Source organism: Pseudorca crassidens, chromosome 21, assembly GCF_039906515.1.
Source record: "Pseudorca crassidens isolate mPseCra1 chromosome 21, mPseCra1.hap1, whole genome shotgun sequence".
Classification (NCBI taxonomy): Eukaryota; Metazoa; Chordata; class Mammalia; order Artiodactyla; family Delphinidae; genus Pseudorca; species Pseudorca crassidens.
The window spans coordinates 8,963,187-8,985,460 of NC_090316.1; the positions used below are offsets into that span (position 1 = coordinate 8,963,187).

A 22,274-nucleotide genomic window follows, 5' to 3' on the forward strand; every position below is an offset into this window, starting at 1 on the left:
CGGACTCTCAACCACTGCACCACCAGGGAAGCCCCTAATGTAATATTTGATACATACAAAAGGGTATAGGTTTGCGTCACGTATGTAAATTTAAAGCATCTCTGTGTTTCTTTCCTTTCCTATTTCCTGGTCTTTCCTCCAGAGGTGATCACTATCCTGAATTTCGTGTTTATTATCCCTTTGCTTTAAAAAAAACCTAAAAAAAAATTAAAGTATAACATACATCACAGTAAAATTCACAAAACTTCAGTGTACAGCTTGATTAGTTTTTACAAAGTATACACTTATGTGACCACACCTAGATCAAGATGTGGCCCATTACTGGTACTGCAGAAGCTTCCCTGACACCCCTTTCCTGTCAGTTATTCACCCACTTTCACTGCAAGGTAACAGCTGTTCTGACTCATGTCTCCAAAGATTGGTTTTGGAATTATTAGGTTTGTAATCTTGTGTCTGCCTTCTTTCAGTCAGCATTGTATTTGTGAGATTCATCCATGTTCATCTAACCATATGTATTAGCACTTCATTCTTTTTCATTGGTTGAGTGATATTCTGTTGTGTGAATAAACCACCCAGTTCATTCATTCTACTGTTAATAGACATTTGTGTTGTGTCCATTTTTTTGTTGTTATAAAGAAAGCTGCCATGAACTTTCCTGTATATGTCTTTTGGTGCATGTATGTACTCACTTCTGTTGGGTATAAAAGGAATATAATTGTTGTGTCATAGAGTATGAACATATAATAATAGAAACTTCCAAACAATTTTCCCAAGTGGTTGTACCAATTTACATACTGTACCACCAGCAATATGTTTGAATTCTAGTTGCTGTACAACTTTGCCAACACTTGATACTGTTAGTTGAGCAAAAAATTTTTAGCCATTTTGGTGGGTGTACCGGGCTATTTCTCTTGATCTCTATTTCAGTTGCATCCATTAATTTTCCATATGTTTCACTGCCATTCAGTTCAAAATATTTTCTAATCTCCATATGTATTGCCAACATCTTCTTGCATCCCGTGTTTGCCTTTTTTCTTCATTGATGGTATTTTTGTCATTTTTGTTTTGTTAGAAGCTTGATATTTTAATGTAGTTTTTTTACTTTGATCTATGGATTATTTAGGAAAGTATATTTCTTAATTTCTAAACATCTGGAGGTTTCCTAGTTATGGTTCTGTTTTGGACCTCTTGCTCAGTTTAACTGTCATCAGAGAATGTATCTGAATGATGTTAATCCTTTAAAATATACCCGTAGAAGTACGTGAAAATCTCCCACTATACTTGTGGATCTGTATTTTCTTCCCCTCGTTCTGTCAGTTTTTGCTTTATATATTTTGAAGCTATGTTATTATGTGTGTACAAGTTTAGAATTGCTATATTTTTCTGTTTTACCAAGCCTTTTTTCATTAGGAAATATTATTCAGTAAAACTGCTTGCCTTAAAGTTTATTTTGTTTGATACTTGTTAGATACACTACCTTTCTTTTGATTAATCTTTGCTTTGAGTATCTTTTTCCATCCATCCTTTTAGTTTCAAACATTTTCCAGTTATCTGTTGCTGTATAACAAAGCACTTCAAAACTTAGTGGCATAAACCAACAACTCTTTTGTCTCCATCATAGGTTTTGTGGGTCAGGAATTTGGACAGAGCATAGCAGAGATGGCTTATCTCTGCTCTATGATGTCTGGAATTGTGGCTGGAAAGACTTGAATGGTTGGGGGTTGGAATCGTCTGAAGACTTTTTCACTCACCTGGCTTGTACCTGGACCAGGATAACTGGACACTGAGCTCAGTGAAGACTTCCCGTGTAGCTTGGGCTATGCTGGCAGCCTCAGGGCAGTCAGGCTTCTTACACAGTGGCTCAGAGCTCTGCAAGTGAGAATATCACTGAACAAGGGCTAAGTTGCATAGCCTTCTATGACCTAGCTTTGAAAAATCTAGGTGTTACTAGATTTTTGAAAGTGTTTGGAAGTGTTACTTCTGCCATTCTTTTTTTTTTTTTTTTTACGAATACACTTGTTTTTTGGCTGTGTTGGGTCTTTGTTGCTGCACATAGGCTTTCTCTAGTTGTGGCAAGCAGGGGCTACTCTTTGTTGCGGTGCACAGGCTTCTCATTGCGGTGGCTTCTCTTGTTGTGGAACATGGGATCTAGGTGTGCGGGCTTCAGTAGTTGTGGCACGAGGGCTCAGTAGCTGTGGCTCGCGGGCTCTAGACCGCAGGCTCAGTAGTTGTGGTGCATGTGCTTAGTTGCTCCACGGCATGTGGGATCTTCCCGGACCAGGGCTCAAACCTGCGTCCCCTGCATTGGCAGGTGGATTCTTAACCACTGTGCTGCCAGGGAAGTCCCGCGCCATTCTTTATTAGTTGAAGGAGTCACAAGACTGTCCAGATTGGGGAGGGGAGTTAAACTCCCACTTCTTAATGAGAGGAGTGGCAAAGGATTTGTGCCTGTGTTTTGAAACTGCTGCACAACTTTTCTTTCTGTATCCATATGTTTAAGTTGTGTTACTGGTAAGTTGCATGTAGTCAGATTTTATTTATTTTTATCCAGTCTCACAATCTTTGTCTTCTAATTGGAGACTTTCATCCATTTATATTTAAAGTAATTATTGATATTAAGGTTTACACTGATCATCTTACTATTTACTTTCTTTTTGTTCCATGTGGTTTTTATTAAATCTGCTCTCCTTTCTTTCCTTGTTTGGATTAATCAAGCATTCAAAAATTATTCAATTTTCCTACTCCATTAGCTTGTTATTGGTACATTATTTTATTATTCTTTAGTGATTACCCTAGAGGTTGCAACATGTACCATTATTTTATTATAACCTACCTTGAATGAGTATTTGTTTCACATCCTGGATGATGAAAGAACCTTACAACACTTTAACTCCACTACCTTCTTCTTGTCTTTTGTGCTATTGTTAACATATATTTAATTCTCTCTATATTTTGAACCCCCCAAAACATTAGTATTATTGTTTTATACAGTAAATATGAATTTAGATTTATCCATACATTTTACATTTTTGGTGCTGTTTATTCCTTTGTGCATTACTATGCTTCCATCTGGAATTATTTACTTTCTGCCTGAAAAAATCCTTTTAGTGTTTCTTTTAACACAGATATATTAATTATAAATTCTCTCAGTTTTTGTTTGCCTGAAAATATCTTTATTATGGCTTCACTTTTGAAGATTATTTTCACTGAGCATTGAATTTTAGGTTAGCAATTACTTTCTTTCAGCACTTAAAAAATTTCCTTTAACTATCTCTGGTTCCCATTTTTCTATTGCTTTTAGCTATCAGCTTTATTGTTGCTATTCTGAAAAAATGTGGGTTCCCCACCCCTTCCCCGGCTACTTTTAATGTTTTTCTCTTTGTCTTTGGTTTTCAGCAATTTTTCTGTGCTTATTTCTTTGTATTTATCTTGCTTGGGGGTTGTAGAAAATCTTTTTTTTTTTCAGATTAAAACATTTTTAATTAATTTTTTTATTGTGGTAACATTGGTTTACAACATTATATAAGTTTCATGTTTACAACATTATATTTCTAATCCTGTATACACTACAGTGTACTCACCACCAAAAATTTACTTTCCATCTGTCCCCATTCACTTTATCCCCTTTACCCATTTCACCCTCCCTCCCCCTCCCCTTCTGGTAACCACTACTCTGTTCTCTGTATCTATGTGTTTGTTTGGTTTGGTCATTTTTTATTATTCTTTGTTTGTTTTTTATATTCCACATATGAGTGAAATCACACAGTACTTGTCTTTCTTGGTTTGGCTTATTGCACTTAGCATAATACCCTCTAGGTCCATCCATTTTGTCACAAATGGAAAGATTCCACTCTTCTTCATGGCTGAGTAGTATTCCATTGTATATATACACCACATTTTCTTTACCCATTCATCTGTTGATGAACACTTAGGTTGCCTCTATATCTTGGCTATTGTAAAGATGCTGCTATGAATATTGGGGTGCATATATCTTTCGAATTAGTGTTTTTGTATTCTTTGGATAAATATCCAGAACTGGAGTTGCTGGATTGTATGTTATTTCTAGTCTTAATTTTTTGAGGAATCTCCATTCTGTTGTAGAAATTCTTTATTCTGTGGCTTAATATCTTTCATAATTTTTGGAGAATTCTCAGCCAGCATTTCTTTAACAGTTGCTTTTTTTTTAAAACACACTTATTTATTTATTTATTTTTGGCTGTGTTGGGTCTTCGTTGCTGTGCGTGGGCTTTCTCGAGTTGCGATGAGCAGGGGCTACACTTCATTGGGGTGTGCGGGCTCCTCATTGTGGTGGCTTCTCTTTGTTGTGGAGCACAGGCTCTAGGTGTGCAGGCTTCAGTAGTTGTGGCATGAGGGCTCAGTAGTTGTGGCTCACGGACTCTGGAGCACAGGCTCAGTTGTTGTGGCACATGGTCTTAGTTGCTCCGTGGCCTGTGGGATTTTCCCAGACCACGGTTCGAACCCATGTCTCCTGCATTGGCAGGCGGATTCTTAACCACTGCACCACCAGGGAAGTCCCTCTTTAACAGTTGCTTTTATCCTGTTATCTCTCTCCTCTCCACCTGGGACTCCAGTTACGAATGTGCTAGATGTTTTTACCATGTCTCTAGATCTCTCATGCTCTGCCCCCCTCTCCCTTTTCATTCTTTTCCTCTGTGCTTTATTATCCTCTCTTTGGCTACATCTAATCTGCTTTTGAACCTATCTATTCAATTCTTAATTTCCGTAATTTTATTATTTTCATTCTAGGATTTCCATTTGACCCTTTCCTGAACAGATTCCAGTTTCTGGGGAAAATTCTCCATCCTTTCCGTTCCTTTTTTGGGGAACGTATTAATAATAACTTTAAAATTTCCTATTTGATAACTAATATCTGCATCACTGTTTTTTCTGTTACTTATTTATTTTTCTTCTTGATTTTGAGTCATTAGATCCTATGTCTTGCCTGGTTATTATGTTTCTAAGGTTCATCCATGTTGTTGCAAGTAGCTGTAATGCAGTGAATCTATTTTTACTAATTTCTAATAGTTCACAGTGTGCCTGGACCACAGTTTATTTCTCCTGTTGGCTCGTTGATGGTCATGTGGTTTGTAGAATCATTTAAAAAAACCACTCATTTTAAGTTTCTTGAAACCCTTTAAAATAATTAATTCTGCAGTTATTTTGAGCTAGAGAGCTAGCCAGTACAGTGTGTTTTGACCACGCTGGCAATGGACCCTTTCAATGATGTAAGTACCAGAATGTGCTGTGAATACTATTTCTCCATTATGGCCTTACTCTGTATCCCAAAAGAAGCCCATTACAATTTCAGAGCTATTTATTTGCAGTTGCTTTGGCCATGTGGGTGGGTAGTTGGCTTCACATTGGGGGCACGAAAATCCGGAGCTGGGCAGGATCAGCTCGTTCTCTGTGGAGTGGAATGGGGGCAGCATGATGAAACCAGGTTTATTTAGTCAGTCTCTTCAAGAGGCCATGAATGAAACTGGAATAAAAACTCAGGAAGCTGGTGCCTGCTTCCAGTCTCCTGGGAAACAATTCCAGCTCCAAAACCCCTGTACATCATCTGAAGTCCTCGAGACAGTTATGCAAAGTGGCTGGGGGCTGCTGCTGGACGTTTCGTTGGAGCCTGGGCACTTGAAGGCAGCGTGGGGAGGTGGAAAGAATACAAACTACATTCAGGCTGACCTGGGTTTGAATCCTGGCTTTGACACCTACTAGATTTTTTTTTTTTTTTTTTTTTTTGCGGTATGCGGGACTCTCACTGCCGTGGCCTCTCCCGTTGCGGGGCACAGGCTCCGGACGCGCAGGCTCAGCGGCCATGGCTCACCGGCCCAGCCGCTCTGCGGCATGTGGGATCTTCCCGGACCGGGGCACGAACCCGTGTCCCCTGCATCAGCAGGCGGACTCTCAACCACTGCGCCACCAGGGAAGCCCTCTACTAGATTTTTTTTACAAATGATGACTTTTTTAACTTCCTTCCTCTTCAATGTTCTCATCTGTAAAATGGGCGTGTGAGAACCTTTTTAATTGGATTCTTGTGAGAATGTTATGCCAAGTTCTATTAAAGATGGCTAGGATAATGCCCGGCAATATTAGACGGTTGATAAAAGATAGCTTTGTGTCATCGTCATCACTGTCATCATCATTCCCATCGCCACCAGCACACAGGAAAGCTTTGGCAATGAGCATGGCTCTGGTCCCCTCAGGAGGGCCTGCAATCTTCGCTTCTCTGCTATGCAATGTGGTAAGATTGTGCTCCTGTGCAGGATCTTAAGTTACTGCTGTTTCCCAGGGCTTGGTCATTACATTAGGACCTTTTCCTCAAAGAGGGAAGGAGAAGGGCTCTAACTGATTAGGAATGGGGTAGTCAGATTTAGGGCAAAGCCTGCTCTCATGTAGAGTCAAATGTCTCTAAGCTGACAATCAATTGGAAGAGGAAGACAAGTTATGCAACCATCTGCACCAGGGAAATTCACACATAGCGAAAGATTTTCCTCAGGGTGACAGGGCTTAAGGCTGTCACTGAATCCACCTGAGTTTTAAATACATTGACAGATGATGTCCACATAGGCTAAGAAGAGAACCAGTTTAGGGAACCTAGCTGGTCCCAGGGAGATGAACTGATGGCGTGCCATCAGCTTGGTTTTGTGCTCCAGTTCAAGTCAGAGGTCCACGGAGCAAGGTTCTGATCGATCACCTTCTAACATGGTGCTTGTTCATGTGCTGGATCATTTCTTCAGGAAACATTTATGGGGATTCTCCTGTGCCCAGCACACTATGTTAGGTGCTGTGGGAGATACAGAAAGATACACATGTGTATATATAGAGAGATCTTTGAGTTCAGCAAATCCCCTTTTTTTTTAAATGGACATGTTTGTTTGTTTATTTATTTATCTATTATTTATGCTTGGCTGCGTTGGGTCTTTGCTGCCGCCCGCAGGCTTTCTCTAGTTGCAGAGAGTGGCGGCTACTCTTTGTTGCGGAACACGGGCTCTAGGCGCACAGGCTTCAGTAGTTGTGGCATGTGGGCTCAGTAGTTGTGGCTCGCAGGCTCTAGAGCGCAGGCTCAGTAGTTGTGGCGCACGGGCTTAGCTGCTCCGTGGCATGTGGGATCTTCCTGGACCAGGGCTCGAACCCGTGTCCCCTGCATTGGCGGATTCTTAACCACTGCGCCACCAGGGAAGCCCTCGGCAAATTCCTTTCTATGGCTTATATATGTGAAAGCAGCTTTAAAACATGGAATAAAGTGGTGAGGTCATAAAGTCATAAGAGATGTGCAGGTTAAATTTTAGGGGTGTTCAGAAGAAGGAGATATATATCTATTCTTGCTGCCTCTAATCACACCTTTCTCTGTTGAATTCTTCATGTCATTGCCACACTAATCATTGTAAAACACCCCTTTCAGCACGTCTGGCTTTTTCTCAAAACCCTTAAATGATTTTCTATTTCCAACGGAATCAATTTCAAAGTCCCTTTCAGGTTGTCTTATTACCTCTAGCTCTGCAGGTGTGATTTCTTCCTCTTCCTGGGATGAGGGTTGGAGGGGTGGCGTATGCCGATTGCCTGCCGTGCTTTTGGCTTTCCTCATATATTCTGTGATTCCGGCCTGAGTGCATCTTCCCTTGGGGATGTTGTCTGTGGGAATATTTTTCCTGTTGATGTCTTGGGCTGTGGAGTACCCACAGGACAATCCTATGCTCTCCTCCATGAGTTTCTGTACTGAGAGATAATGAATTAGGGTTTTTACCTCAAGAGACAAAGGACTTCCACACCTGGCCTTTGAGCTGTAGCTTGAGCTGATGAACAGACACTCTCATTTCTGTTGGTGGATAGAGAGCCCAAGTTCTACCAGTTCCTGGTTCCAGGTAGGGAACCAGGCTCCTGCCTCTGGGGCTATGGTGTCTCTGACCTTGCCTTGGCATTAAAACCCCAGCCCCTGTAGCCCGTGTTTTACTGAAGACCTGGAAGCCTTATGTGGGTCACTCCCTAAATCTATCTCTACACCTAACCTGACCCCTAACCAAACCCCAGAGCTGTAGGCTTTTTATCCAACTGTCCATTTATCATCTCTATTTGGTTATCTTATGGCCATCTCAGATTTAATGTAGTCAGAACAGGACTCCAGATGTGTTAATATACATGTGTTAAACACCACCATAGCATTCCTATGTATAAAGGCTTAATGGGTACCTGTTCCCTAGTGTCACTTTAACAGCTGTGATCTTATGTATGCCATTATCTATGTATACATTATATTGATAGCTATATGGGTCTATACACTACATAGCATGTGTATGTACGTAGACCATAGTTATCTGGATTAACTCAGATGTGCTTTGCTTTAGGTGTTCCGACAATCTCAAGATTTACAAGGAAGTGCTTTTTGGATAACAGCTGTCCTGACACTAAGTGTTCCTTGCTGCATGGTTTTGCCTTACTTGCAGTGAGAGGGGAAGTAATTCTCACACCTTCCCCCCTACTGCAGACCCTTGAAAAGTGTGCTCCACCCTCTATGTTCATCAGGATCCCTCAGGGTTCTTGTTAAAAAGACTGCTTTTTAGACACTCCCAAGCTAAACTCTCTGGGTGGGGGCGGATAGGGCTCAGAAAGGCATATTTTAAACATGTTCTTCAGGTTACTCTTAAGTGCACTGTGGTTGGAGAACCACTGCACAAATTTCTTTTCTCCTTTGGCAAATCATTTAAAATATTTATGGAAGAGACTATTCCAGGGAGCCCAGAGAAGAGGGGGCTGACTTGCAGCCATCCCTTTCCACACCAAGGATTCAATGCCTGTGTCCATCTTGCCAAGTGTAACTTTGGACCCTACTAGAACTTTCCGGAATTACTATTGCTACTTAAACATTCGTTTCCGTGGTTTTCGTCTTGGTGGTCTAAACACACAAATGTCAGCAGAGGAGGATGAAGCTTGGATATCATTAAACATTGACCTACTGTCCTGGTTTGCCCCAAATTGAGAGGTTTTGCGGGATGCACGGGTTTCAGTGTCCAAACCACGAAGGTCCTGGGCCAACTAGGATGAGTTGGTCCCCCTAATAAATGAGTCTTACAAATCTTATGTGTTGAAACTAATGCTTCAGGAAATAACAGATTTGAAATCCACATGGGTTATAAAATAAAGGAGACTAGTGTGGGATGAAAGGTATTCTGGGACTGGTCAGATTCGTGGGGCAGGATTGAGCAGTTCTCAATGTTGAAAAGCAGGCAGATCCTCCCGTGTATCCTCCATGTTGGATGGGGTGGCCACACTTCTTCCAAGTCACATTGTGTTGACAGCAGTGGTGGGAACACATCTGGAGTGAGGAAGTTTGTTTCCTACCCTGGAGGAGGCTGCCCTTCCAACCCAACAATGAGGTGTTCGGTGCCTTGTTCCATATTCCTAACTTGCGGTGAGAGCAAATAGAGTGTCTTAGGGCCTGGTGGGGGGTGTGGAGTGGTGGGCAGTCCTTCCCATGCTCTGATCAGAATCTGTGCTCAGATCTGGTGGCTGGGTGCCATTTCTCCTGTCCCTCTTACCATCCTCCCCAGCAGGAGCGACTTACCATTAAGCCAGCAGGACAGTGCCTGTTGCCCTTAGTGCTTTTAAGGACTCAGAAAATGTTTTAGTTTTTCTAAAACAATGAGAAAAAAATCTTTTAGGTTGAAGAAAATATTTTCCTATATAATATTATTACATATACCAATGCAGTCGCAAAATAGAATTTTAATATAAACATTTAAATAAAAGTTAATAATAATAGGGCTTCCCTGATGGCGCAGTGGTTGAGAGTCCGCCTGCCGATGCAGGGGATATAGGTTCGTGCCCTGGTCCGGGAAGATCCCACATGCCGCGGAGCGGCTGGGCCCGTGAGCCATGGCCACTGAGCCTGCGCGTCCGGAGCCTGTGGGAGAGGCCACAACAGTGAGAGGCCCGCGTACCGCAGAAAAAAAAAAAAAAGGACATCTGTTAATAGGATCTATGCTTTGAATTTTTTTTTCTGATGATGGGAATGGATGCAATGAGCCTTTACTCCTCCCAGCCCCCAGACATATCTCCTCCATCCAATGGAAGCACAGTGAGTAGGTCAGGGCCAGGAATAAGATTGCTGCCAGGATCAATCTCCTTATGGAGCTTGAATATGCAGCCTTGACCTCATAATCAGCCAGGGGTACTAGGCTCTGCCTTTCACTGAGCAGATTCCTAGCCAGATTTAGGTGCTCTGGTGTCCTCTACTCCTATTCCTGTCAGAACGGGGGAGGACAGGGGAATAGGTGTCTCTTTGCTGCTTCCAGTCACCAATCCTTCTTCCCTGGGAGTAGAGGTGCCCTGTACAGTCTTCATCTTGTGTGCCGTTGAGTTTTTCCTCTTGAAAATTGTTCCATTTGTTTTTTTTCCGTGGGAAATGTCAACAAAACTTCTCAGAGCAAGACTTGTGATGTGTGTGTGTGTGTGTGTGTGTGTGTGTGTGTGTGTGTTTGAGTAGGATGGTGAACTGTGGGTAAAATGTGGACTGGAACAGAAAAAGACCCACCACTGATTGGGTGTCCTCTTGACGGCAGCTGCTCTACCAGGTATCACACCATTCAATTCTCAAGATAATCCTGAGGGTAGGAAGGATCCTCCGTGTCTTAAAAACGCATAAGCTGGTACACATGTAGGTGGACAGCCTGTAAGTGGCAGAGTCAAATGCAGTTCCTACCCTTGACCTCAATGAACTCTTCCACACAAACGAATCACACTGTTTGTGTCTGTAAAGCATAGTGGGAAAGTAGAAATTCTATAAATATTTGGCTAATCTGATTACAGAACCAGCCATTGTGGAAATACAAGCAAAAGAATGATTTCTGGAGACCTGTGTTATTTAGGATTTTTTCTCTGCCCAGAGTTACCTTCTGCATTTTTGGTCTTCCTCACCTTCTGACATACTAAACAACGACAATGACAGCAGCAACTACATGGCTGGCTCTGGAGGGATAAAGGACATTGACTCCCAAACTAATGAAGCTGGTAAAAGTTTTCATTTGAACCCAATGCAAGGGTTTTTAATTTGTTTCCTTGTTTTCTAATAAGTCTGTTCTTTCAATAACAGTGCACATTTTTACATTAACATTCCAGACTGCTTTTATCCTTTAAACTCTTATTTATATTAGAATTAATTTCATGACACAAAAGCTTGAATTAAGCATTTACCTTTCCAGACAAAGAGACTTTCTCTGTGCAGATGCTGCCTGCTAATATGTATGAAGGCCAACCCGTGTAAAAAGGGAAGTTTTTAAAAAAGGTTTTTCATTTCAGTTAAAAATGAGCAACCAACCAAGAATTCAGCATTTGAGTATATTGCCTTCTTATCATTTCCCTGTAATTAAAAATATGTAATATAATTGTGATATGATTGTAATGAAACTTCGTATTTTATGTCATACATACAAATGGGTCTGTGTTTGTGTAGGGGTTTAACTGCGTGCTGGTGCATTCGTACACACACACACACACACACAGATCCAGCCCTGCTCCTCTCATCCAACCACCTGGTAATAACCCTTCCCTCTTTTCTTCTCCATGTTGGGAGATGGAGAAACACGGTCCCTCTCCCTGGGATTCTGATGTCCCAGCTGGACGATGGGACACAGTGCCTGGCACTTTCACAGGGTGTTGCTGCCCAAGATTCTCCCTTTGCAGGGAGAGGAACTCTGGCTCCACCTCGTCTCCATCTCCTTAGGTTGTGACCAAGTAGCCCCTAAAGACTGCAATTCTTTCTTTCGGAGTCACAACGTACTTCAGCGGACAATTTCATCTTTTTCAGTTTGCCGGCCTCATCTGCTCACTTTCAGGATTTCAGAACATATCTCTTTGGGTCATACAATAAGTGTGGGGAGGAATAACCAACACCACCTTTTTTTTTTTTTTTTTATAAAACAGATTTATTGAGGTATAAGTTACCTACCATGAAGTTCACTGATTTTAAGTGTACAGTTTGATGAGTTTAGTAAATTTATACGATGTGGGCTTCCCTGGTGGCGCGGTGGTTGGGAGTCTGCCTGCCGATGCAGGGGACACGGGTTCGTGCCCCGGTCCGGGAAGATCCCACATGCCGCGGAGAGGCTGGGCCCGTGAGCCATGGCCGCTGAGCCTGTGCGTCCGGAGCCTGTGCTCCGCAGCGGGAGAGGCCACAACAGTGAGAGGCCCGCGTACCGCAAAAAAAAAAAAAAAAAAAAAAATGTATACAGTTGTGCAACCATCGCTACAATCCAGTTTTAGGACATTTGCATCACCCCACAGTCTCCCGGTGCCCATTTGGAGCTGACTCCCTGCCTTCGTCTCAGGCAACCAGTGATCTACTTTCTGTTTCTAGATATTTGCCCTCTTTAGAAATATCTTACAAATGGGATCATATAATATTTACTCTGTTGGCTTCTTTAACATATTTTTCGAGATCCATCCATATTGTTGCAGATAACAGTAGTTTGTTCCTTTTTATTGCTGAATAGGATTTTACTAGACGGCCATACCACATTTTGTTTATCCATTCATCTATGGATGAAGAGTTGGGTCATTTCCACCTTTTAGCTATAGTGAATAATGCTGCTGTGAACATGGGGATAGAAATATCTCTTTGGGTCCCTGCTTTCACTTCCTTAATTTTTTTTTTTTTAATAAGAAGAAAAATTTTATTTCAAATAGGTTCAGTGGTATGTGTGCTACAGCAATGGCTGGTTGTAGCAGTTTCCTTTCAAACCTTCATTGATGTATAAATTAGACATTATTTGGGAATGATTAATTTCTGGTAAAATGTAGATTCAATCCAACATCATGCCAATTTTTACTTTTATTGTAGACCTTATTTTAGTACTAGAGGTTAAATTTTCATCACCAAAAAATGATAATAATCTTACAGCTACTCCTAAGGTAATGAGCTGTCCTCACTGTTGCTTTGAAAATATACCCCTAGGTTGTTAAGAGAAATTACGACTTCATCCAAATCTGTTATTTAATTCTTCAGTCATCGTCTACTGTTGGTTTGATTGTCAACTCCTCTTCTTATTTGACGCCAACCAGCTAAACGCCACTGTTTCTCAACTCTTCAGCTAAGGGCAATTTTTTCTCCTACTTCTGTGATTTTGCCCAAATCAGCCTTGACTGCACTAACTCTTCCTCCTGTCGACAGGGATCCTATGTCCACCATAAGCACTTCATTCTTAGACAGCTTTTGCTGCTTTCTTGTCTCCTTCAGTGCGTACATCTAGAAGCCGTCTAAGCAGGAAATAGGAAATTTCCAGTCTGTGAAGATCTCAGGTAAAGCTCCAACTGCACCAAGTACCTGCCCCACCATTCTGTCAGCCTGGCACAAAGTGGGGTTAATTTTTGTTCCAGCTCCAATAAGCCCTCCTGGAGTAGCATACTGAAGATCATTATGCTCTGCGAAAAGCAATACAATTTTGGAAAAGGTGGGTTTTCCTATGAGTTTTCCTTCACTATTTTTGGAAAAATACCAGGTCTGACTTCTATCTCCTGGCCCACCTTTAATACTCCTTTTAGAATACTACCACCATCTACATCCCCCTTAAGGTCATCAACTTCACAGCCAGGTTTGTTGACATCAAAGGATCTAATAACAAGTTGGGGTTCTGAAGTAAAGTCTCTTGGGGGTACTGGAATTTTCTTTACTATGTACTCACAGACAACTTCAATATTGTATTTTAGCTGAGCAGAAATTAGAATAATAGGAGGTCCTTCTGCTACTGTACCTTGTACAAATGTAAGGATCTGTTCATACTGTTCTTTAGCCTGGCTTTCTTTTACCAAATCCATTTTATTTTGTAGAATCAAAATATGCTTCAGTTTCATGATTTCTATAGCAGTCAGGTGTTCAGAAGCTGTGGCTGTGGACAAGACTCGTTTCCAGCTATCAATAGAAGAGCTGCATCCATCACTGTGGCACCATTCAGCGTAGTAGCCATCAAACTATCGTGGCCAGGACAGTCAACAAAGGAAACATGTCTGACTAATTTGAAGTTCCCTTTGGCCCCTGGAATGTCTGTAGGAAACTCATCGGGTGTACTACTTCCACAGGATCTATAACATTCTGGCCGAGGACAACTTGGGTCGTCAAGTTTATAAATCTTAGCATTAGCATAGCCAAGTTTGATTGTAATATTATTTTCTAGTTCATTTTTGAACCTGACAGAGTGAACTCCAGAAATAGCTTTTACAACTGTAGATTTCCCGTGAGCTACATGACCAATTGTACCTATATTAATTGTGGCCTGTCTGCTTATAACTTCATGTGAAAGCGGTGTCAACTTGGTAACATCCAAAGTGGAGAGATCTTGCCGAGAAAGGCGTGGCTGCACTAACGTCACACCAGCCTCGCCCCACCGCCATCTTGCCTAGAGAGCTCACTTCTTTTGAGTATATATCTAGAAGTGGAATTACTAGATCACATGGTAATTGTATTTAATTTTTTGAGGAATGCCGTACCGTTTTTTACTAGCAGTTGTATCATTTTACATTCCCACCAGCAATGCACAAAGGCTCCAATTTCTCCATGTTCTCGCCAACACTTTTTTTTTCTGCTTTTTAAAGATTTATTTTATACAGGCCATCCTAATGGGTGTGAAGTGGTATCTCATTGTGGTTTTGATTTGCATTTCTCTAATGATTAGTGATATTGAGCATCTTTTCAAATGTTTATTGGCCATTTGTATATATTCTCTGGAGAAATGTCTATTCAAGTCCTTTGCCAATTTTTTTTTTTTTTTTTGCGTTACGCGGGCCTCTCACCGTTGTGGCCTCTCCCATTGCAGAGCACAGGCTCCGGACGCGCAGGCTCAGCAGCCATGGCTCACGGGCCCAGCCGCTCTGCGGCATGTGGGATCTTCCCGGACCGGGGCACGAACCCGTGTCCCCTGCATCGGCAGGCGGACTCTCAACCACTGCGCCACCAGGGAAGCCCCCCTTTGCCAATTTTTTAATTGGGGTGTTTGTGTTTTTGTTGTTGAGTTGTAGGAATTCTTCATATATTCTGAATATCAATCCTTTATCAGATATATGATTTCCAAATATTTTCCCCTATTCCATAGGTTTTCTTTTCACTCTGTTGATAATGTTCTTTGATGCACAAAAATTTAAATTTTTGATGAAGCCCAACTTATCTATTTTTTCTTTTGTTGCCTGTGTTTTTGATGTCATAGACAAGAACTCATTGCCAAATCCAGTGTCATGAATATTTCTCCCTACGTTTTCTTCTAAGAATTCTATAGTTTTAGTTCTTTCATTTAGGTCTTTCATCTATTTGAGTTAATTTTGGTATATTGTGTAAGGTAAAGAACTTCATTCTTTTTCATGTGGCTGTTTTCCCAGCAACATTTGCTGAAGACTGTTGAATGGTCTTGGCCTCTTTGTCAAGAGTCATTTGCACACATGCTAGGGTTTATTTCTGGGCTCTCTGTTCTATTCCGTTGGTCTATATGTCTGTTTTTATGCCAGTGCCACACTGTTTTGATTATCGTAGTTTTGTAGTATGTGTTGAAATCAGGATGTGTGAGACCTTCTTCAACTTTGTTATTCTTTTACAAGATTGTTTTGGCTTTTCAGGGTCCTCTAAGATTCTATATGAATATAGGATGATTTTTTCTATTTCTGCAAAAACATTGTTGGGATTTTAATAGATTGCCCTGAATCTGTAGAAGGCTTTGAGTAGTACTGACATCTTACCAATATTAAATCTTCTAATCCATGAACAGGAGCATGTTTCCATTTCTGTGTCTTCTTTAATTTCTTTCAGCAATGTTTTGTAGCTTTTAGTATACAAGTCTTTTGCCTCCTTGGTTAAGTTTATTCCTAAGTATTTCATTCTTTTCAATGTTATTGTAAATGAAAATGTTTTCTTCATTTCTTTTTCAGTTTGTTCATTGTTAGTGTATGGTAATGCAACTGATTTTTGTATTCCCTTCATAACTTTTAAGACATTGATCCACCATCATTTGTCATCTAGGATTTCTTCTGAGAAGTTTGATCCATCCTGATTCCCATTTCTTTATATGCACCCATTCCCTCCACCTCTACCTTGACCTATGGACTTTTTATGGATTATCTCTTTATCTTATTGTTTGAAATTTCACAGTGACCTTCCTAGATGTGGATTTTTTTTTTCACTCACTGTGCTAATCACTTGGAGAACCCTCATGTCCTTTAGTTCTATAAAATTGTATTTAATTTTTCCATCAATAATTTCCTTCCAGTGAATTTTTCTCTTCTATTCTTATGAAATTCTCAGTATTTGGATTCTTATTCTTTGGGTTTACAGCAAGTCTTCAGATCTTTTCTACTTCTATTTTCTACTTTTTTTTTTTTTTTGGCCATGCTGCATGGCATGCAGGATCTTAGTTCCCTGACCAGGATCAAACCCATGCCCCCCGCAGTGGAAGCTTGGAGTCTTAACTGGACTGTCAGGGAAGTCCCTCTATTTGCTACTTTATTGTCATTTAGTTATAATTTATGGGAGACTTCCTTACTTTTTAAATTTTAATCCTTTTGAATAATGTTATTTTGGTTATCAATTTTAATTTCTAAGAGCTGTTTCTTGTTTTCAAGTTGGGCATTAATAGCACTAATACCTTTTAAATAGCATTTTACTTCTGCTTTATGGATGAAAAAATCATGTTATCTTTCTGAGAATATTATGGCCTTGTCTATTTTCCTTCCAAATTCTTTTTCTCATGTTTACTTTCCATTGTATCTTCTATGAAAAGGATTTCCTTAAGGGTCTGATGATTTCCTTAAAGCTCTTTGTCTATGTTTAATTGGAGTTGTTTTTGACTGGGGGAGGGGATTTACTGGGGGAGGAGGATCAGGTTGCCAGTGACTCTTTTCACTGTATCCCTCTAGTGTCAGTATGTTGGGGGTCTTTTTTTTTTTTTCCTACCAGAGAAGTGCCATCCAGTCTCCTGCTTTAGAATTCTGTTGATGTGTGTGAGGGTGTACTTGGCTGCTTGCATTTTGGAAACAGAGCAGGAAAGGCTGGAGGGTCCTTCATATGTAAAGAGTAGACTTTCATGGAATTCTCTTATTTTCACTGTTTGCCTAGCTCTTGAGCTTTGATGAACCCATCTTCCTGAATTTAGAATCTCCTTGGTTTAATTTTTTTTCAGAGAAAAGACTTCTAGCTTCCTTGAGTAATAGGGAAGGCAGATGCTTGGCTGCTCGTGTTGGTGAGGACTCCTGGGAAGTCCATGTGTTCTGAATACAGACTTTCAATCATTTCCCTTCTTTTCACCGCAACTCCTACATCCACAGGTTTGTTGGCTGGAGGTTTGCATGCAAGCTTGGCAACACCACAACACTTTGAATGTATTGACTTTGTATTTAATATCTGGTGAGGCAAGTCCCTCCTCACTCTTCTGAATTTTCTTGGCTAGTCTCAGACACTTATTTATTTATATGAATTTTAAAAAATCATGGAAAAGAATCTAAAAAAGAATACATATACATTATATATAACTGAATCACTTTGCTATACACCTAAAATGAATACAACATTGTAAATCAACGATATTTCAATAAAAATTAAAACAAGCAAAACAAACACAAAATTACAAAGCATTTCTATAGACGTGTACAGATCAACACGAATTTTATAATAATTTAATTTAGTTTCCCAAATAACCCTGTTAGGGTTCTAGTTGAATTCTTATTCATTCTTGTATTTCTAGTGCCTTGCACAGGGCCTGGATCACGTTAGGCTTTCAAAAAACATCTGTTAAATGGAAATAAACCTTTGATTCCAGTGCCTGGGCTCTTTCTGTTACACCGTCCTGTCTGATTTGTGCACAGATCACAGAGTCAGCCGGAAGCAGAACCAGAAGAACTCAGGTGTCATAACTCACCATCCAGCACTTTTTATACCGCATTTGTACCTGTAAAACACTTCTGAACATTTACACACAGCCCAGCACAAAGGAATGTGCCAGAGTGAACGGAAGGTCATAAGCCCATAGGAGACAAAGTGTTTTAAAATCCTGAAGAAATATCTCTGCCTGGGTCAACCCGTCCCACCAGCATCACAAGCTTCAGTGTGGAGGAACAGGAAGGACAGGTAATACCGACAGGTACATTTATGTAGGGGCAGATGGAATGTTATCAAATTTATTTATGTTTTCCCATAGGAGGAGCTGTATTTCAATGGCATGAATATGAGTGCAAAAATAGGATGGTTTATCTGCCACGTCTGATCCATGTGGAGTTTAAGTCATAAAGTTTATTAGTGCCCCTGATTTAATATGACACATTTCCAGTGCAAATTGCTCTGAGATCATCGTGTTCATAAAATATGACAGAAATCTTTTAAGTGTAAGCATAAGTTCTGAATTAATTTAATAACCCAGTCTGGAAATGGTTTAAAACATACCATTATGCACTGGACTCCTGCTTTCCTCTTCTACCCCCCCCCCCCCCCCCCCCCCCCCGCTTCTCGTGCCACTTTTGAAAAGCCCTTCTTTGTGTCTTGAGTCAGCCGGCCTCTTCCCAGAGCTCAGGGTTTTGCCTTCTCAAGGAGGTTTGGAAGGAGATGTATTAGCATGGCCAAGGTGAGGGGGTCCGTCCTTCTGTATCCTGGGGGCCCTGAGCACAGCTGGTTTTAGTTTTTAATGGTACCCACCCGAGAGAATGATTTACCGCCCTTAGTGGGCTGGGTGGTGCGTTGGAGTGCCAGCAGGCAAATCATAACATTGGAAGGTCACGGTTGCAGAGGGCGTGAATGCGCCCCCCTCATCCTTCCAGATGGGAAAAAAATTACAGCAGCAGGACACATGCCCCGACTCTCAAATGCACATGACATCACAGTGTAAACTGTGAATGTAAGGCTCTTTATCTTGTGGCAGCGTAAAACAAAACAAAATTTTCACCACAACAAAAAATAGAATAAAGAGAAGCTAGGAGCCCTTTGGTATAACTCAATCAACAGGGTATTCAACCTTCCATCTCACGGACGGACCGGTGACACCATGTAAGAGACATCTGAGACCCGCGCTCACCACTCATGCTCAGATACTGCAGGGCCTGGGCTTACTCCATGCTCACTTGCTAACTCACTTCCTGGGCAATCTTGTCTTTTTTCTGGACCGTGGGGTTGCCCTTTGCACTGGCAAAGGAGGCTGGGACCCTGTGCTGGGGGGGACCCTGGGCCCTCCCTAGACGAGCTCTGGGGCAATCCTCTGGTTTGCTCCTAATTCAGCCTCCAAGCAGAGCCTGGAAGGGCCACCCGAGTGCCTAGTGATGAGATCTCTTTCCTGGTTGTGCTTCCGAGACGAAAACAGGGCAACGTGCTCCTAGTGGATCAGCTCCTCCCAGGTGGCTGCCAGCGGCTCAGAAAGGATGCTCTGCCACCGTCCGAATTTTGCTTGAGGGGCACCAGGGAGGGTGAATATCATTCTTCTTTCAGGTTTCTGCCATCACCTCTAGAAACTGCCAATAGCAAGAGCTCAAAGTGGGTTTTAGCAAGAGATCCCACATCATTCCTTCTAGGGAGAAGCTTCTTTTTCTTCAGAGCCCGGCTCACGTCCCACATCCTCCATAAAACTGTCCCCCCAAAAACCAGCCAACAGTGTGATGTCTTTCTTCATCAGCCTCCCATTGCCTTCATTACTTAAAATATACCATTTGCTCTCAGTGATATTCCCACTGGCTCTTTCACTGTGCATTGTCTCGTTCTGTTTTCTGATTACTTCCTGTGGGTAAGTCTCGTCGCCCAGCCAGGCTATAAATGCCAACCCCTGTCCAGGGGCTTGCAGTGTTGGGGAGGGTGGTCCTCAGTGAATTCATGCTTATTTGAATCAGGGAGAAAATTGGAGTCTGGACTGTGGGCTGAGGGCTGAGACTGGGTGTGTGCCAGCCTTCCTGAGGAATGGGGGGGCACCCTCCCCGGGCAGAGTCTGTGGAGCCTGGACACAAGGAAGTCCTTCCCTCCAGCTTCCAAGCCTCCCTTTGCACCCATACCTGTTCTCGGGACCCCTGGCCTCTGTCCTTTTCTCCTTGCTTCTCTCTCCAGCTACAGCACTTAGGTGCCCCATTGCCTTGTGTCTGAAGTCCAAATCCCTCAAAAGTCAGCTCCACGGTCATCTTTTCCAGAGAGTGTGGCCCAGTCCCTCAGCTGAAAGTTCCCTTTCCCCTCGCTGAACCCCACTGGCATCTATTTTCATCTCTTTGATGGTACTGTTCAGTTTCTCTTTTTAGTTATTATATTTGTGCATGAACTCCCTTTTTTTTTTTTGTATTAACTTTTCTACTGTTGCTGCAACAAACGACCGCAAACTTAGTGGCTTAAAATAACACAAAAGTATTACTTTACAGGTCTGGAGGTTAGGAATCCAACATAGGTCTCACTGGGCTAAAATCAGCGTGTCTGTGTTCCTTCTGGAGGCGCAAGTGGAGAATCAATTTCCTCGCCTTCCCCAGCTTCTGGAGGAGGCCCACATTCCTTGGTTTGTGGCCTCTTCCTCCATCTTCAAAGCCAGCAACACTGCCTTTTTCTGGACCCTTCTTCCATTGTTACATCTCTCTTTTACCACAGCTGGGGAAGCTTCTACCATTTTAAGGATTCCCATGATGGTTTGGGTCCACCCGGGTAATCCAGAAGAATCTCCCCATTTCAAAGTCCTTAACTTCAATCACATCTGCAACCTTAATTCCCTTTGCCATGCGATGTAACATATTCACAGCTTCCGGGGATTAAGACAGGGACATCTTTGGGGGAAGACATTATTGTGTTTATCACATCTCCCTTATACCAAGAGCTCCTTTTGGTTTTTCAATAAATATTTTCCAAAATTCAATTAAGTGCCGGGCACTGCTCATGGAGCAGCGATACAGAGAGCACTGAGACATAATCTCTAGCCTCGAGAAGTTTAGAACCTGGTAAGACAGATGCAGAAACAATTACAAGACAGTGTGACACGTGCGATAGTGGAGCTGAGTACAGACAGTAGAGGTAGCCCAGAGGAGGGGTAGATGGCTTTTTCTGGAGTAAGTAGTGGACAGCTGGTCAGGGAAGACCTCACCAAGAAAGTGACAACTGACCAGGTTCTGAAACAGGGTCCAGGTTCACCAGGTGGATGGCCAGGTGGGCTGGAGAAAGGTATTCTAGGGCAGAGCAGGCACACAGCATGTATGGGAGGTAGCATGGTCTTTGGAGGGATATCACACATGGTTTTGAGTTGCTGTGGCATTAGGCGTGGGAAGAGGGAGGCCAGTCTGGAGAGGCTGGTGGGAGCTGGATCCCAGGAGGTCTTTCATGCCAAGAAGCTTGGATTCTATAGTTGTAGGAAATGGGGAGGTCTTCAATGGCCTTAGGGAGAATTATATGTCAGAGAGGTTGGTGAAAACCATAAGGGAACAGTGACACAAGGCAAGAGAGAGAAGAATTTCGGGAAGGAGGGATGCATCAACAGTGTGAACATTGGAAGGAGGTTGGGTCACCAGAAGAATGAGCCCCATCATTGGGTTGGAGAGTGAGAGATTTCTGGTGACCTCACTGGAAGAGGTTTCCACGGAGAGGTGGGGGCAGAGGCAGCCTCCAGTGGACTGAGGGGTGACTGGGAGGTGAGGAAGGGAAAACACGTGGTAAAACCAAATTGGCCAGGAAAGGGAGGAGAGCCCTGGGGTGATAGCTGGCGACAGTGGTCCCAGGGAGATTTTGTTGTTGGATCTGCATCTGCTGGAGGTCACCAGCTGCCCTCAAGTGCCCATCCCAGTGTCAGACATGTTGTAGATACTCAGTGATGGTGTGAAGAATGAAGGCATCATGCACACTTCCTGGAAGAGGCTGAAGCAACATCACAGATTTGCTCACCGAGGCTTCTTCACTGTCCAGGGGCATCCTTGGAAGCAGCTGAAGTCACGAGCTCTGTTCCTAATCACGTGCTTTCCTGAAGCTCGAAAGGCACCCGGCCAGGGTGTCAACACCTCAGGTCACACCACATCACACAGAGCCTCATTTGACTTTCAGGCTGATGTCAGCATTTTCTTACCTTGCTGAGAAGCTCAACTTGAAGATGACATTAATTTACATTTGCCCATTTTCAAATAATGCGTTCCAGATCCGAGCCGGCAGCAACGACTCAGAGGGAGATGCTGGCATTTCCTGGATGGAAAAACCTCTTCCCTGTATGCGGGAGACTGTGTGTGTTTTCAGGACATTCCTTGGGAAACGGTCCACCAGTTTCCCAGGGAGCGTAATCCCACTTAACACCAGGGAGCCATGC

At 42.3% G+C, this 22,274-nt stretch overlaps 1 long non-coding RNA gene and 1 pseudogene across 2 annotated transcripts in view; one reads left to right on the forward strand and one right to left on the reverse strand.

The window, feature by feature from the left end:
* LOC137216229 (uncharacterized) overlaps positions 1-22,274 on the forward strand; it is a 214,220-nt gene that overhangs the window by 24,961 nt on the left and 166,985 nt on the right. The window lies entirely within an intron of this gene.
* On the reverse strand, positions 12,967-14,115 carry LOC137216154 (eukaryotic translation initiation factor 2 subunit 3 pseudogene; annotated as a pseudogene).